At 36.9% G+C, this 17,063-nt stretch overlaps 1 long non-coding RNA gene across 1 annotated transcript; it reads right to left on the reverse strand.

The window, feature by feature from the left end:
* Nucleotides 1-9,089: 9,089 nt before the first annotated feature.
* Nucleotides 9,090-16,483, reverse strand: LOC132045220 (uncharacterized). The gene is made up of 2 exons (XR_009412370.1): nt 15,793-16,483; nt 9,090-9,374 (listed from the first exon to the last, which is right to left on the reverse strand). It is a non-coding gene; the product is annotated as an uncharacterized LOC132045220 (long non-coding RNA).
* Between the last annotated feature and the right edge of the window lie 580 nt (nt 16,484-17,063).

The raw sequence follows: 17,063 nt of genomic DNA on the forward strand, positions 1-17,063 counted from the left end.
TCGGATTCTAAGGTTCTTTTTTCCAAGACGAAGATTCAATCGATAATCTATGGAATGGATTGGGATTCTAGCGTTAATCTTTGTTAGATTGATATAATAGTCAATGAGGTTTGAGTAGGAACTCACTTTGGATGCTTTGTGGAATCCCTAGGGTGTTTTCTCTCCAAATATATTGTTTAGAATGAAGTGGGAAAAGTTTTTCAGAGTTGGGTACATATAAAATTCGAAAAAAGGCGTTTCAGGCATAATTTGGCCTAGTGCGTCATCCTGGGCATCGCCCAGGGTGGCGCACTAGGCCTATATTACAGGACCTTATGAAAATTACATTTTTATGTGATTTTGGCTTGGCACGGCGCCCGGGGCGTCGCCTAAGGAGGCGCCCTATGCTATTTTTAATAGCATTCAGTAAAATTGTCATAACTCCTAGAACAAAGCTCGGTTTGGGCTCCACAATATATCGTTGGGAAGCTATTTCAACGGGCTACAACTTTGGTGTTTTATGTTTTCTCAAATTCTTAATGAAGTTTCTCAAAATTGGGCTGGAAGGAATACATATCGAAGCCGATTCTATCGAATCTTAAGCGCTTTACTATTAGCCATCTTGAGACGATCATATCTCCCTGATTCAATCTCTGATAGGCCTTTTCCTTTATGGCTGGAAAGGTATTTCTATGTACTGCAACTTTTATTAAGGATACTTTCCCAAATTCCCAACTAATCAAGGGGTTATGGTTTCCCAAAATAGGCCTGTCAACCATTTTCGAAAAACATTCAAACCTTCCACTTTTCCACTAATACTCTAACGATACGTGTCTAACCTTAGTTCTAAGATATGGGGTGTAACAGTAATCCTTCAGTTCCCATGTTTCATTTTAAATCACTTTTATCACTATCAACCCACAAACACTCAAATCCACTCGATTCTCTAAACTATTCATCCATCTAAGCCAAGCGAACCACAAACAATATCAATATTCCTCCTCAAATATAAGTGAAACAACCAGTAACTCCGCGAGTCATTAACTCATCGAATTCACCCATATTTGAAGTCATTTCTATCAGTCGATTAATAAATCCTCAGAAGTCTACAACCCAGTCAATTTACTGATCAAACGATGTGCCCATAGCATTCACTTAATAACAGAGTAGTCCTTTAACATCAACGAGCTTATATCAAGAATGACTTTTAGCACCATATCCCCGAGATATCACGTGAACCTGTAAGTACGAATGTTACAAAACCATGCCATGATTCAGTACTCCATAATAACCATAGCTCATATGACCAACTCCATCGGTATTGTTCTGTCATGCCGAACCCCCTTTACCTTTCACAACCGAACACAAATTTCATCCTCACATCAATTGCAATCTTATCCTAACAACCATGTCAGATACCAATTTTTCCCTTCCCAATCTCACAAAAAGTACTTATGTCTAAGATATTCTATGAAATCTCACTTCGCTACACGCTTTCCACAAAAGTCTTCCTTCATGTCCTCATTGACAACTTCTTTTCTTTATTACACGTGATCATAATACGTTTGCCCAATTCGATGGTCATTACTGAACTTACACTTTTACTCATATACCGATATCTAATACTCTACTGCTGCTGAATCATCGACCCACCATTGGTACACCAGTGTCACGCACACCATCATAAAGCCTTGACGAAGCTGAAGTCAAGCTGATCATATCATCGAGCAACCCACTATTATTAAGCCATCAATGCACTTTGTCACTTCCGAGCAACCCAATGCTGAAACGTGGAGACCCTATAACCCTTTAAACTATCCTTCCCATTCCTCACGAACTCCCATAATAAACGAGTCTAATCGTGACTCCACACGACAACCGAGTCTAATCGCGACTCCACACAATCGAATCCTTAGGCCATACTAGAGACTGAAATTGATCACTTGTCCGAATCAGAATAACACATCTCGTACAATACCACAACACATCATAGATCGACCATTCCATAAGAATTTAAAGACGAGTTTCCACCCTTCGTGGGTGATCAAGATAAAAAAATCAAGATACCAAGTCCAGATACCAATTGGAATCGACTAGATACCAATTTGAATGAAGTCGCACGAGAGAATGAAAGAATTGGAAGTTGCCTAAATGTCTTATAGCCTCTCGCAGATAAGTACGAAGATAGTACCGATCCACGAGACTCTACTAGACACGCTCTTGTATTATAAATTGGGCAACCTAGGGCTCTGATACCAACTTGTCATGACTCGTTTTCACTAAGTCGCGCGGGCACCTACCTTCCTCACCTTGGTAGGCGAACCCTTATCCCAACAATCATAAAACATAAATAAAGTGGAAGAAGATAGAATAACATAAATCTCACGATAATAATATAAAAAAAATGCATAAGTAATGAGAATTCAATCCCAGTATCTGGTCTAGTCATACAAGAGCAACTATCAAATGCTACAAGTTTGAATAATACATAAGATCCCAAAAGATGTCTCGAAATGGAAATGAGACATAAATAGTAAAAAGAGTCTTCGGGCAGCGAACGTCCTCATGCTTACCCTGAATAGACTTGGCAGCAACCTCGATAATCAGTCACGAGGGGTAGAAGTAGATCTAACATGGTACTCTGTATTCATAAAAGAATGCAACAAATGCAGGTCAGTACAAACAACAAGTACTAGTAGGTATCATAGGCCGACTAAGACTAGCTAACGTATATAAAGACAACAAAGTATGATAAACACATAAACCAACAAGTACAAGTCAACACGAACTCGTATCCGTAGTACAAGTCATCACTTATGTTATATCATTTAAACCCAACTGCGCCAAGTCTCAGTATCAGCTATGTTACACAAGATCTAAACCCAACTATGTCAAATCTCAGTATAGTCAATCCGAACCAGTAGATCACAGTAGTATCATAACAAGTCATCAGAATCAAAGGTACAATGCAATGCAACAATGTATGTAAGATGAATGCAACGCATATGCACTATACACATGTACTCCGACGATGAAACATCACATTTTGGCAGCACAACCCATGAGGTACCTGCGAAGTCCATGTACCAATCCTCACGATTCTGGCAAAGACCTCGACAATCGCTACCAGCACTCATACCTCGATTTCGGGATAAACATCGGACATCGGTCCTCACGTCACTCTCATCCAACTGAGCCCAGCTCATAACAGTGTTTCCTTGTATATCATCAATGTATCAACAGTATATCATGAAGGATGAGAATGCGTGCAATGTATGAGTTCAATGTCAATAATCAAATCAATCTCAACAGTATCACACATGGGCACACCAACAGTATCAATAAAAGGCTACACAATAAGCTCCAATAGAGTCACAATCCTCGTCTCAAAACAACAACAAGTAAGGTGCTACAATATCATCATCAAGATATATCACTAGTCACCAATATCTACTATCTCCAAGCGGCAACGTGCCAACAACAAATAGAACAAGATAAGTCACAACACAACAAGGTGGCTAGCCCCAAATCATACAAAAAGACCCAACCTAAGGCTGTATCCAACCCAACTTCATACCCGAAGGTTTACATGCATTCTCCGATAATATCATTTAAACGTACGCTTTGCTAATCGAAGTCTCACCATAAAGTAAACCATAACCTACCTGGAGGGCCAAACAACAAAGTCTCTAATAATCAAACCTTAGTCTTTCCCTTCCTTTGAGCCTCAAGATAATGAAAGTCTAAACATATCCAAATCATGAAATTAGAATCAAGAAGAGCATCATTCAAACCCTACTTCTATTCAAGACCTAAACCCTAACCAATGGAATGGAGTTTATGAACTAAAAGGAGAAATTGGGGATTCTAAGCTTAAACAAGTAGTTCATACTCTAGATGATCAATTCCTATCAATTAGAAGCTATATTAACTCGTGAAATACTCAAATTCGAATTCTAGGTGAAACCTCCAATTTTGGGTATAAATTCTAACTTTTCAATTCACGAATTTATCACAAATAATGGAAGATTCATGATTAACAATCTTAGATATATCAAATTCAATAATAACCCAACCAATTTTCATCAAAATAAGCAACTTAGAGAGTCTAAACCATTTTTATGAACTTTCACGAAAAACCCAAGTTGATTGCTCTTGATTCTAGGGATTATAGCCTTAGATTACAAATTAAGAGAAGTAAAATGAGGATTCTAAGACCAAGGAAGTTACCTTTGAGAAGAAATAGCCAAAACCCTCTAAAAATCGCCTCCCAAGCCTTAAGATATGAATAAGAAATAATGACAAAGGGTTGGGGTTTTATTCACTTTTAAGTCACAAATTCAGTCATCACTGCTTCTGCGTCATTAGGACAGCTACGGAGGTCCCGCTATGGCGGTTTCTCAGTCTGGTGCGGTGGTCAGCTGCTAAATGATCTGGGCCGCTATTGCAGAAAGGCCACAGCTATAGCGGGGCACCATAACCAGAAAACTCTCAAAAAATCACAAACTCAACCCGAAATCCCGACTATCCCTCGAGGCCATCTTCTCGCATACCATATATATAGATACACATAAAATCACGCTACGAACGTACTCGTGGCCTCTAAATTCCTAACGGATGTCTCGTTGACCGAGTCAATTCCTGATACCTCAAATTAACTTCCCAACCTAAGTCTGAAAATGCACCCGAGTGCATTGGGAACCAAACCGAATATACGCACAAGTTCTAAAAGACTATTCGGCCTCTCAAAATCGATGAATTCCCAAAAAAGGTTCATTTATCCAAAAGTCAACTTTTAGTCAGCTCTTTTTCTCTTTAAGCCCAAACTTCCCAATAAGTCACCCAAATCAAACCCAAAGACCTCGGGAAGCATGTCAACGGTCCTCTCGTGTCAAATATAAGCTAAACAAGCTCGAGGAAGGGTCAAAAGTACCAAAAACACTATAACGACCAAACGGGTTGTTACAAGCTTGCTTTCCCTTTTCTTGAGTCCATAGAAGCAAAATTGCTATGTCATAACAAAAATCTTCTTCTTTAAAAGGGCCAGAAATGAATCTCCCTTCCTTACCCTAAAAAACCCCAACTCCATCTGAACCACAATCTCCAAAATCTTCCCCAAAAGCGCCAATTTCCTTAGACCAAAATCCTACTGCCTCACCCATTAGACCCATGAATTTTGGTCTCTCTAGAACTTGCAAGAATCAATCCCCCAAAAAATTCATGTGATCCTCTTCAAACTCCGTCCCTATTGAAAAAATCGACTCAGTGGGAAATGAACATACTATCTCTGGGTCACAATGTCTGCAAAATACAGAGGAATTGGAGGAAAAGGATAATGAAGTAGAGTTTACTAGTCAAACTGTTGTGACTAGCGGTGGTGACATAAACATTCAAGCCTTTGTTGCTGAGAATGGGAACGCTCATGAGGCTGATGGCGTTGAAATTGCAAAGGAACAAGAAAATATTGGTGTCAAAGAAAATGTTGAGGAATGTAATAGTTCGCATTTCGCGGGCGGGGTTAGCGCTCGGGAAGCTACTTTGAACTTGTTGGTGATCTTTCGGATTTTGTTTTGAAAGAGTCGCCACCTAATTTTTAGGAAATTAGGAAAACCAATTTCAAAGGATTTATTCATATACAGTGAAAAAAGCCTTCGTAATCCAAAGTTCTAGGTAAAGGTTCTAGTGATCCCCTAGGGAAGGTGTTAGGCACCCTAGTATTAAGGATCCGTACTATACGGTTGACCTTCAAATTTCAATGTGTGATTGTTTGCTTTAACTGTTTATTTAGCGTTTATTCCCGCATCTATAAAATCTATCATTTGCATATCATTTAAAAAAGAGTATTGAATATATCCCTTAAATATGGGTATTTTAGGTTCGGATTCATAATATTCGGGTAATAATAGCTTCCTTTTTATATATAAAGGTAAAGTAATTATAAGAAAAAGTGTAAAATATTTCAATTCTGGAAAAATGTACATGTATAGATAATTATGTTATAATCATACACTTTGTTTCGGGTCAGTCCATATAATACATTAGAAAACCTTATCCTAGAACTCCCTATTTACGAACATTTTTATTTGAACACTTTCTGATTTACAAAATAGTTAGTGCATGTGTATGAAATTTACTCCGGTGTTGGGCTTTAAAAGCCAAAATTCACTACTTTCTTTTAAAGGGACATTTTCTATTTTTTGGGCTTGACCCAAGTTTCATTTATAACTATTTCCTACTATGAAAATTGGTTTAAAATGTGATTCAAAATGTACTCATTTTTTAGAGGGGTGTTGGTTCAAAATCTCGATCTTTTCTTATTACTAAACTCGGCCCAAAGCATTTAATTTAGTAATTTGATCTAGAACTACGTTCAATTATCAAAACAACGTGGTTGTTGTTACACCTCGCACTCTTAGAGCATGAGCATGCCATGTATTTCACTGTATTAATGGAGTATCAGAGAAGTCCTGTGAAATTTTGAAAGGTACGAGCCATGGGAAGTACATAACAATGAAGTAAAGGATGAATTATGATCTCGTGAGTCGTAACCGGGAAGGACAACCTTTGGGCCAAATTACATGAACCTTATCAATTATAATTAATGATAAATATCATGTATGGAAAGTTTTGAAAGATTCCGGGATTAAGAAAATGGAAGAAAATAAGTTTGTCGAAAATTTGAAAAAATTTGGCAAAATTTTGGATAGAAATTTTGGGTCAAATTTAGAGAGGTATATCTCCTGGTATATCAGGAGTTTTGAGGTGTTTCAAGAGCCTAAAATGAAGTTCGTCGAGTGTAGTTTCCAACGCAACAAACCATTCATCAATACGACATCGGAGTAGCGAGTTATGGGCATTTCAAGGTAATCTGCCAAATGGCTTCTCTGTGGGCCCCACTTGGAAAATCAGTTCCATTATTCCCCTTTTTTCATTATTTACACTTATTTTGAGCTCTATAAATATCCCTACACTTCTCTTAAACACTTATAGCCCCTTAGATGAAGAATTCAACAAGATTACACCAAACTAGTTCATGAAAAGTGATTGTTCTTGCTTTTACTTGATGTTGTGGTGAGTTTGGTCTTGAAGAAAGTTGGTGTGGCTAAATTTCTTCAATTATAAGGTATGTTCTTTATCCTATATCTTATTTTGAATTTATTTGAAGGTTTAACAAGTCTTAAAAGTGAAAATATTTATGGAGGAAAGGTCATAAAGTGTTGTGTTGTAATTGTTGAGTTTATGGACCTTTTTGAGCATGTGTGGCTGTCGTGTTGTTAAGCTAATTTCCATGTATATGATGGTATCTAATGTTGTTGGTGTGTTGATAATATTATGCTCCTTGATTGAGAAGAAAGGAAGTGTATATTATTATTGTATATTGATATATTTTGGGTTTTTTGATGTATACTTTTTTGTAAGGGCAGTAAAAAGAGTATTTAAGGACTTTTGTTGGTTTGGTATTGTTATTGTGGGTTGTTTTATATGTTAAGGTGATTGAAAAGTAAGGGGAAATGCTATCCGTTTTACTCTCGAATTAAGTTGTCGTTTATATACATGATATAGTAGCACCGCGCTCGTATGTGTATTCCAAAGTTATAACACCGCGCCGTATTAGCCCGATTGCAGATTAACACCGCGCCTACATAGCCGGGCAAACACCACTTGTGGGCAGCGCGAGATGATTACCCCGGACACGGGCTAATGATGATAACACCATGCCTATATGGCCGGGAAGCATAACATCGTTCTATATGGTGCTAAAGATAATACCGTACCTATATGATAATGATGATGATACTTATATATAGATATATATATATATATATATATTATGAGATTACCGAAAAATACCCCTCTACTTTGGAAAAATTCTAAAAATATCCCGAACTTATTTTTGGGTCAAAAATATTCTCCCTGATGAAAGTTTTCAAATATACCCCTGCCTTGATGAAATTATCCTCCAAAATAACTTGTTATTTTTAAATCAACATTATATATATATATTGTATATATATATATATATATATATAATATATATATATATATATATCCCTAATTTTCAAACTTTCAAACTAATGTATTGGGGGAATAAGGGGATCTTATGGGTTATTATTTAGTTGGGTCACAGGTTTAAATGATGGCCCTGGTTTAAAAGGATTTTGTGTTATTTTAGGGGATAATTTCCACAAGACAAAGGGGTATATTTAAAAACTTTGAGGATATGAGGGTATTTTTGACCCAAAATAAGTTCGGAGGATATTTTAGCCCTTTTTCCAAAGTAGAGGGGTATATATATATATATATATATATATATATAATGTTGATTTAAAAAGTTAAAGTTAGCATGCATGACATCCACCTTAAGAGGCAATCAGACGTACAGGTTATCTTTATCTCATGTTATGTTTCATATTTCTTGATATGTTTTTATTCATGCCTTACATACTCAGTACATTATTTGTACTGACGTCCTTTTGTTTGTGGACGCTGTGCTTATGCCCGCAAATAAGCAGGGAGACGGATCAGATTCGTAGGTGCTTTATCAACGGAATCTCAGGAGCACTCCACTTACTTTGGAGCTGCAGTCTATTGGTATTGGTTTTTATGGTCACTTGTATTCTATGTAGAGGCTCGTAGACATGTGTGTACAGTTAGAATTTTTCATAACCCTACCGATTCATATCATTGTATAACATTTTAGTAGCCTTTGTACGGTAATGATGGGCACAATTGTTGAAGATTATATAAAGATGTGCCGTTATGTTGTGACATATGTCCTTATAGATTATGATATCCATGAGCTATCTTTATAGTCCACCGTAAATGATTATGAGATGTATGTTTAGAGGTGCTCGATGTGTTAGCTCCGGGTGCCTGTCATGGCCCTCTGGTTGGGTCGTGACATTTCTTGATTTTAAGGTTGATCCGATTTTAAGAGAAATAACACTTGTGTCCTTAAAAATCCCTTTGTCTTTCCGAAGTGGTTTTATCAATTATCCATTTGATTTTTTGAGAAAAAGTGTTATGTTAAATTGGGTTTTGAAAATTGTTTGGGGACTTAAGGTCAAACTAAATGGCATAAGAACCATTGTCCTAAGATGGTTAGTTCATACAATAAGGATTCCAATAAATTATGAGGTTTTTACAAGTTCTTACAAGTACAAATACAACAAACTCACAAATAAAAGAGAGCATGAATAAATAAAAGTAGAAAGGACAAAGGCAGGCTAGGGGCGTGCCAAGCCCCTAGTTGGATATTTTTACCCATGGCTGGGCCTCCTACGCATTTAATATATGTGTTAGCTTCCATTTCTTCGTTGGACTCAACCATAACTTGAAAGAATTGGTCTGTTGGGCCTCAGCCCAGCATGCTTGGTTTGACCAGGCCCAATTGGCTTGCAATGAAGAGGAGAAACAAAAGGGAAAACCCAGTTAGAAATTATATTACTGACCTTATCACTATTATATATATAACGTATGTACACACATAAAATGAAACATACATATATACATGTACAGTTTCAAATTTGGGACTAAAAGGGACTATCGATACACTTCCACTGTTCTGCCTGAGCTCTTTATTTGGCTAAGTGTAAATATGGGCTATTTCTTATACTAAATGAGATGTGCTAGGCCCGGATTTATGCTGAGTCCAAATTGGGCTGACATTTAAGCCTAATGAGTTCTATCTCCCTTTGTACTCATTTTTATAAAGCCAACTTATTCAAATGTACACCTTATATGCCATAATATACGCAGGTGATGTGTCTATCAAGCATATATCGCATGTATATCCCTATGTATCTAGTCCTAAGTCTTAAGCATAAGTCCTAATCCATAATCAAATCTACCAACTAATTATCTTTTGACCTTAAAGCAATGTTCATACCTAATCTAAGATTGATATTTAGTTTCAAACTTATTAAACTAACATGATATGACTGGTCTATTCAAGCTTACTACAATCTCTAGTCTCGTCAGCCAATTAGGACAATTACAAGACATTTTTATTAAATACAAGGCTGCTTCTGACTCTAGACAGAGCTAACAATGAAGACTAAAATATGCACTCAAATGATAGACTGAGCACAGACAAGAAAAAAAACCACAAGATGACAGTTTGGTGCTCAACCAAAGGTATAGAAATAGCAAGAGTACAAGGCTCATCAATTCAGGAAAAAGAAAACAAATAGCAAAGCCTCAAGCTAAGTCCATCAGTTCCTCAAAGTCTTAGGGGTGTCAATCAGTCCAGAGAACTCAGGATTTCAAACAAATTTGAACAACCAAAGTAGTGCAGAAGAGTATCAAACTAGACAGTTCCTAGGAAGGCAAAGGGTCATACTTCAAATCTCAATTGATTCAATCCATTAAGTAAGAAATGCACAAGATAGAGAAGGATAAAAAACAAAAAAAGAATTTAGAGACCGAGGATGACACAGAGGAGTTCAAAAAAATCAAACATGCTACAATGCCTTGATGTTCACTCCAGAACAAACCCTTTGATCATTAAGACTTCAATTTGTCACATCCAAGTTCAGAGAAAATCAATTATTTCACACAGACAGATTCCATCTTTGTCTCTATCAGGCTGTTTGAAGAAAATAGACTCAATGGTACCCTTTTCCCCTTGATCTATTGATGGAGTTGCAAAGTCAAATGCACCCATATGACAAGAACATGCCCCATAGACTTATAGAGCATGTCATGACACTCGGAGGAGAGGTACCGTCACGACCCAACTCCATAGGTTGACACGTGCCCTAGATGGACACTCATACGTACCTTAACCTAAATTAGCAAAATATTAAAGATAAGTAAATCATAATTTAACAAGGGCAAGAGGGCATGCCGCGCGAAGGCGCGATAAAGTGCCGTCACAAAACATAAATAAACTCTAAACGTACGCAAAGCTCACGAGCATATACGAACCCACACCACATGTCTACGTACCTCTACGAGAACAAAACATAATCATATGACGGGACGAGGGCCGTCGTACCTTAATCAATACGTACATATGAAATAAAAAAAAGTCTATACCAAATCATGGCTCCGGACAAAGAGCACTTCAAACAAATTTGAGCAGTATAGCCTAGGCGGACGGATCGGTAAATCAAACGTTCGTACCTGCGTGGCACAAACGCGGCTTCGAAGAGTGGGTCAAGACGGAAAAATACCGAATATGTAAAGCAGAATGTAATACATAAAACTAAAATCGAGCAGAATGTGCGGAAAACGAACGAGATGCATAGAGAACCGAAATGCGTATCGTAAATCATAAGTAATGCATGCGTAAAACATATGCAAAAGCCGGCCCCGCTTATGGGACTCCTAGGAACGTATCGAGGCTCTCTTCTCCGCGCCATATCACAAAGATACTCGTGAGTAGGAATATCTCCGAAACAAATCATAACATACCAAGTACACATCACATCACATAATCGTATATCAAATATATGTACATGGCACATCATACTTCGGACCCATGTACATGTCATACCGCCCCTCACACCGAGGCACGGCGAACAATGCAGGAAAGCGCTTGAGAACATATCCCGGCCCGGCTCGGTGGAAATATCGAGGCATCCACGAGTGGAGTAGTGAGAAACTAATGCAATAAAAATAACATATATGTCCAGACTCGATGAGGAAGATCAAACGACAAATCAAATTAATGAAATCGGACGGAGTCATAGTGCGTACCTTTCGGACATCACGGTGGATTATGTCGGAACAGAACGTTCGGAGTCAAAGTACATATCAAAACGTTTCATAGGACTTAATGGAATATTTAAAATGATTTTTGTTTAGTAACTAAAACATTCCTTAAAAGCCGACTCGAAGACAAATCGTGAATGCAAAAGAGTAAAATCGATAGGGGGCCCACCTCGGTCAATTGAGGTGGCGGACGTAAATTACATATGCTCAACTTCATAATATCATTTACGAGGATTTTAAGGTAATCGGATTTTATTTACAAAAGTTGGGGAGGTTTAGATCACTTTCTAGTCATTCACAACCTAACTAATTCAATTCTACTGAAAGAAAAGGGAGAATTTTCGAATACGGATTCCGAAGGCATGGAGTTATCCGAGGTGGGATTCAAGCCTAGTACATCTAGGGCGTGCCAAGGAAAGAATAGGGGTAGCTTCACATACCTTTCGCGCTTATTAAGCTCGTCGAAACTCCGGTCTCGTCTCGTCACCGCAAAGGGTCATCTTTACCAGCTACTATTCATAAGCCGACATTTCAATCTTTGGTTTCTATCCGCTACCGAAATTTCGGCAAAGACTTCCCCTATAAATACGACACCCCGAGAATTAAACTCGGCTCAAAATAGTCAACAACAACCCAACAACAACACCAAGAACATCAGCAATCATAACAACACACAACATAACATAACTAACCAACTTTCCAACATAATACCATAACTTCCATTCCGACTTCATATGTCCAAATCAATACCATCATATTCACATTCATTACTAACTAAAATCGTTACAATGCCATTCGGAAGCATTTCATATCATTTCCACAATATATACACAAACTATACAAACTATACAATTTCCACCAAAGCCATAATTTATCCAAATCTTCTAATCTTTAACATGCATATTCACAACATATTTCCATCTTCCAAGTTCATCAACAATCATCATAATTCACACCCTAACAACTTAATTATCATAAGAACATAAAATCATACTAAGACGACGTAAGCTTCCACATTCCGTTTCAATGCTAACTTTCATCATTTTACTTCCATTTACATTGCAAGGATCACAATAACACAATTAACATACTAAACAAACTTAATTCATTTCCATCCTACAACACCATACCACACGGCCAACATACAATTCTTCAACTTCATCCAAACTTTTATTTCCAATACAATTTCCATAATATTCATAACTAGAATACAACAAAATTCAACTCATCTCAATCATACCACACACATACCATGCACGGCCCCATGCAATTACCCCTATCCACTTTGCCAACTTCTATATTTTCATAATTTCTACTCATTCCTACATTCCACAACAACAAACCAACCTTCATAACATAAATAAATGGAATGAAATCTTACCTTTTTTCTCCAAACTCCTTCACTTCCTCAAGTGTTGAATTGAGGAAACCAATGCTTATTCTTCCAAACCAAGTGCACCAAGTTGTAAAGGGACCATGAATTAGTATGGAAACCACAAGAAAATAATTTTGGAAGCAAGATTTCCCATAGCTCAATTCTCCCCTCTTTGGCCGTGAGCTCCTCTTCCTCTCCTCTCTCTTCTTTGTTGTTCTTTCTTTCTTAATGAAAGATGAATACTCTTCTCTCTTATATATATATTCATCCTACTTGGAGCATGTGATGTGAGGGGCACATGCCCCTCTCTAGATTTTTCTTCCATTTTCCTTTTATTTCTAAAAGATGACTTATTATTTTGTTGTCATCTTTTCTTTCTCTTTTTTTTTTTTGTCACATGGCCATTAGGGCCCTTTTAGGAATATTCTTGAACCCTTATGTGAAATTCCCATTTTGCCCTCGACTTTTCTCAATATTACCATTTTGCCCCAAGTCTTCCGTATTATTTTCATAACCCATTTTGCAAATTTCTCTTTCCGCCCTTAGCCTCTCCTAATATTTTCACACTACCACTGTCCATAAACATTTTTCATAACCTACTTACACATTAAAAAAAATTTTGAAGATGGTCTCGCCCTTAACTTTCCGCGACGACCTTGAAATATCCAAACGTGCAGAGTACGGGCTATAACAGTACTATGAGCCAAGTTGAACTTGGTCCTTCTCAATCCTTTATTTGAAGTCTCTTTAAAAGGCCTCTTATATCAAGTGGTTCATAGCTTGATCTTGGACACTTATGACTCTATAAACACCATTATTTTGAACCAATCCCTATCTAACACTTGATAAACATTAACACAGGTTAGTCTCTTAGTTATTTTACCCCAGAATTCTGGTCATGGTGCAATTTTTAATCCCTTTGGTCATGACAGAGAATGTGATAGGCCCCTATGCTTTATTCTAATTTGGTTTTGGTAGCATAAGATCTCAAAAGATCCTCCCAGGCATGGTTAAACTTCTCCTAACCAACCATAAGACCTCTATGTATCCCATAGCCATGGGAATGAGGTTCAGGAGAAAAAGGGGACCTCAGGGTCCTGAAAGAGAAGCAGGACAGGGTGAGGTCATCACCTCCCCAACCCTTTCCTGAATCTTACTTTTAGTAAAAAGGGATCAAAGGCTCCACTAGTTAGTGCTTCCAGTTCATACCTAAGTTCACCTTTTACTCTCCTATGGCACTCCTAACTCCTTACCTTACCCTCATACCCAGTGACAACCACTAAGACTTTTGTGGTTAAGATTAGTTTAACACTACCTTTAAATCAAATCCCAACTAAGCACGTAGTTGATAATGACACAAGTTAACAGTTCTAGTTAACTCAACCTAGGATCTTAATCATAAAAGCTGTTTTGAATTCCCTTTTAACCTTAACAGAATTTAAAACCACATAGACATCCAATTTAAGGTTGATCTTCAGGATAGTGCAAATCAAGACAGAACCACAACAAACATATTTCTTCTCTGAATAAAGTCACTTCACCCTTTGAGTCTTGCAGCATCATTTCTTATCATCATTTTTTTTTGTTAATACCAACTTCCAAGTTAATCATGAACAGTTTATGAAGCAATTTAGGTACACTTGGTCAAAAAGGGGCAAAGTCACACACAAGGTGGGGGGGGGGGGGGGGGCAAGAACACATTAAAGAATCAGAGGGGGTCCCAACCTACACTTATTATTTTCCTATTCTTTCCTATGCTTCAAGCTCTAGAGTAAAAAAGAACCAATGTTTAATTTTAAAGATCACAAAAATTTAGTTTCATGCACACAATTCATTTCAAACACTCTAAATCCTGGACAGACCAAGTAAAGTGCTTACAGGGTCTTCTAGTTTATTCCTGATTACCTATACTAGATCAGAATTTAAGATAAGAGGAAGCAGTCTATTTTTATTTGTTGGTTCACACACCACCATTAAGGATCTCTACCTATCCCATATTTTACCTAAATGTGCAACAAACAAACCATTTCAAAATCATGTTCAGATCAATTCAGATATATATTCAAAAAGATTTAGGCTAACTCGAATATTATTCAGACAGACTTGAGCAAGTTCAGGGACCAGGTCTTATCCAATCACCTTCAAATGCTTCTTAATCAGATTTGGACTTGTTTAAGTGCACTCACACTTATTAACCTTTTAGACTCATTCAATCAAATCAACAAGCATAGTGTAGAGTATTCAAATTATATAGAACATTCACACATATTAGTAAATATACTTAAATTGTTTCATGTGTTCATACAAGTCCCAGCCTGGGCAAACAAATACTAATCCACATAATTCTTACACTAACAGACTCATAAGAAGGGATTTAGGCAAGTTCATATCAACTTCTCATCCTTTTCTCTTCTTTTAGATTTTAACCCTTTTAAACTAAGTGATTAACTCCTTGAGACAATATCAATATTTTAACTTCATATGAGCATCTATTTCTATTATGATTATCCTTAAAATCATAAAGGGGGTTTTAGCATCACAAGACCAAAGTTTGGAACCAACAACAACAACTACATCATCATTACTTGAACCATACAAGCACGAATAAACACTTGAACTAAATAGGGGACTAATATCATAATACTTAACTAAGCAACATATCATATTAATTGACACTTGAATGAATAAATAAAAAAAACAACAAGAAGATAAATGGCTACCGTTTTTGTGTGCAGTCGTATCAAGAGTCGAACTTGGAGCCTTGTGCTTCCAATCCCACACTCAGCAACACAAAGCAAAAGTAAATAAATTTTAGAACTAAGAGACTCAACTCTTTTAAAATAGGTTTAAGTCTAAATTATACTATTAAGCTTAAACTTCAAGTTAAACTTAAAATTCTAGCTTTTTCAGGTTGTCCCCCAAAACTCATTTTCTTTAAACGGTGAGGGTTGGGGTTATATTTATAGAACCTCAAAATTCGTTCAAAGACTTGAAATGTTGATGTGGTACAAAATAAATTTTCATATGCAAAATGTGTTACTATGAAATTAATGACTAGATTCTACAAAAACGAGTGTAAATGATCAGATCTATCTTGTTTTGTGTTGATCCGAACCAACAACTATGGACAAATAGAAATTAAGCTTGAAAAAATTTGAAGATAGCAACACCAACATCATAAACTGTAAGTTTTGACCAAGAAAAGTGAAAACAAGAGTGTTTTTTACCTTGTAGGCGTTGTTTGGGTAGAATTTGGAAGAGAGAGATGAAAAAAATTTGATGTTGCAGCAATTTGGACGTGCTAAGCTGATACATGTCTAAGCACTCTGTGTTGATGCCATTTTTGGCAATCCGGCGGAAAGAGGGAAAGGGGGAAGAGGCGGCGCTAGGGTTAGGTTTAGATGGAGAGGAGAGAGGGTAAAAGGGCATGTTTGGTACGAAATAAAGTTAAAGGTATTACCCTAATCGGAAAAGAATTGGGCTCGATCGAGCTGTTTGGCGGGCTTGATCGGCGAAAAATTGGACATATCCCCCCCCCCCCCCCCCCCCTTTCATATGTGTGAGTATATGTGTGTGTGTGTATATATATATATGTATATATATGTATATATATATATATATATATATATGTATATATATGTATATATATATATATATATATATATATATATAATATATAATATATATATATATATATATATATATATATATATATGTGTATATATTTAAATGTATATAAGTTCCTGGGGTTAAGGAAAGGGGGGAAGAGGCGGCGCTAGGGTTAGGTTTAGATGGAGAGGAGAGAGGGGTAAAAGGGCATGTTTGGTATGAAATAATAGTTAAAGGGGTATTACCCCCTTATCGGAAAAAGAATTGGGCTCGATCGAACTGTTTGAAATTTTGGCTTGATCGGCGAAAAATTGACATATCCCCCCCCCCCCCTTTTCATATGTGTGAGTATATATGTGTGTGTGTATATATATATGTATAT

This window comes from Lycium ferocissimum, unplaced genomic scaffold (assembly GCF_029784015.1).
Source record: "Lycium ferocissimum isolate CSIRO_LF1 unplaced genomic scaffold, AGI_CSIRO_Lferr_CH_V1 ctg6334, whole genome shotgun sequence".
NCBI classification, from domain to species: domain Eukaryota; kingdom Viridiplantae; phylum Streptophyta; class Magnoliopsida; order Solanales; family Solanaceae; genus Lycium; species Lycium ferocissimum.